The sequence below is a fragment of the Aplysia californica genome, unplaced genomic scaffold (assembly GCF_000002075.1).
Source record: "Aplysia californica isolate F4 #8 unplaced genomic scaffold, AplCal3.0 scaffold00404, whole genome shotgun sequence".
Taxonomy (NCBI): domain Eukaryota; kingdom Metazoa; phylum Mollusca; class Gastropoda; order Aplysiida; family Aplysiidae; genus Aplysia; species Aplysia californica.
Genome location: NW_004797674.1, coordinates 233,069 through 235,371, shown reverse-complemented (window position 1 = coordinate 235,371; position 2,303 = coordinate 233,069).

Below are 2,303 nucleotides of genomic sequence, written 5' to 3'. Positions count from 1 at the left end.
ATGTCTACTTCGCACTTAAGCACGCTTCGGCTTTAAGCACGCTTAAGCTTTCTCCCGATGACTGTGCTTAAAGCCGGCATGGACTGTATTTGTGTTGCAAGTGCCGTAAAACTGTTGCTAAGCCTAAAACGCTCTCTTGAACTTGTGTTGATTGAGGAGTGCCATGGCTCTCCACTAGATAGATAGAATAGATAGATGAATTCTTTGTCTGCAAGCGCACAGTTCTGTAACTACACAAAAAACGACTCCAATCGTTGGTTTTTATAATAAATATTTAATCGCTTAATACAAAACGTACTGCTTAAAAATATTATTTTTATTTGTACATCTTATAAAAGAAACTCTCAACCACAGTTCTCATATCATTATTTATGAAACACTGAAAAGCAACGACTGAATAAAAGTGTGGAAAATAACAGAACAAAAGCATAGAAAGATAATAAAAAATAACATTGAAATGACCCAAGAACGGACAGGCGTTATAACATGGGATACTCTGGGCTCATATCAGAATGTGTGTGTGTGTGTGTGTGTGTGTCCTTGCCTGTCCCATCAGCAGGTCACTGTCAGCAGTAGAGATTTCTAGAAACTTACAGGAGCTTTGAGAAACGGCACGTACATAAAAATATTATGAGTAAAAAAAACAAACTATTCATTTAAAAAAAACCAAAATGAACGAAAAAAAACCCTTAACAAAGCCTGATATCTCCAGCCCCATTTTTTCAAAAGGAAAGATCAAATTGAAAAAAAAGGGCGATGATACAAACGCAGTCGAACCTTCCTAAAATAGAAACCTGACAACGGAATCTCCCCGCTCCCCCTTGATAAATTCTTATTATAATACGGTTAATTCCTCCCAGCCTGACTCGGCCCCGAGACAGAAATACGCAATGTTTGACTCATGAAAAACAATATGTGCACAACCTGTACTCTTTCATTATATGGAAACTTTATTTTAACAAATGAGTGTTTTATTTGATGTGATGTGGGCCAATGGCCTTAAACACTAAATAAAGTAACTTACTAGACTTACTTACTATTATACAGTAAAAACTTCTTAAAAATGGAAACCTGCCTAACACAGAAACGGAAAGAAAATGTCCATCCCTTCTGAAGGCTTATAGTTTATAATTTATTCCTGTCTAAGTCTAAGAGGGAATATGCTTTGCCCGTTCAGCCTTGATCTGAGACAAAACTGTCAAGTTTGGTTCCTACGGCCCAAACCTATAATTATAGCGTTCTTATATTTGACCGCCCAGGCTCTAACCTTCACGTCATTCCGCCAGGCGAGGAAGGAGAGTAGGAGGGGAGTGCGACTTGGAGAGCTTATAATTATAATCTATGTCATCCTATCGACGCTTAGATCTACTCTATAAACAGTAGTAGGCGTTGCACCCTATCCACATGAGCCCTGAGCGGCGCAGATGGTCAGGGTGGTGTAGGTGTGAAATACAAGGACCTTAGAAAACTACCTCCTTAGCTGAAATCTCACCAGTGCCTATGAAAAGTGCTCGAGTGGTACTCCCGCCCAGAACCCTTTTTTGGCTAGCCAAGGCCAGAGGTGTGAAATTATATATTTGTCCAATATCTGCAGCCTTGATCGTTCGACCAGCCGGAAAAAATTATCCTCAAATAGTTGTTACATACTAAAACAAAAACAAAAACTACCCAGAATAAATAAGCATTCTGTAAAGCACTAGGACGCCCAACAAGTTCTGTCATTTGCTCCGTGGGTGGTTGGCGGGTGCTCTAGCGTGGTTTGCTCCTTCTTTCCTATCAAACACCTATCATCCTTACCTGTCTTCCTCCTTTTTTGTGTTTGTTCTCCCTTATGTAACACATTCATCTAATCTTCGGTACTTATACGACCTTATCATGTTATAAGAGCCGTAAAACACTTACACCAAAGTTTTAAAAAATACAAACCCAGAAATAAATAGCATTCTAAAAAGCACTAAGACGCGCGTAACACATTCATCTAATCTTCGGTACTCATATTATTATGACCTTATCCTGCTACAAGTGCCGTAAAATGCTTACTAAAAAAGAAGAAAAAACACAAACATCTATCGTCCTAATTGCTCCTCCTTCTTTCCTGTGTTTGGTACTCTCTTGTAACACCTCTAATCTTCGGTACTTTGTACGTACTTATCGAGCTACAAGAGCCGTAAAACACTCAGACTTAGTAAACTAAACTAGACAAGGATGCATCCATAATACATCCAAAACATTACCAAACATTTCACTGTAGTTTTTATGGACTTGTTACTCTCTTGTAACACCTCTAATCTTCGGCACTTTGA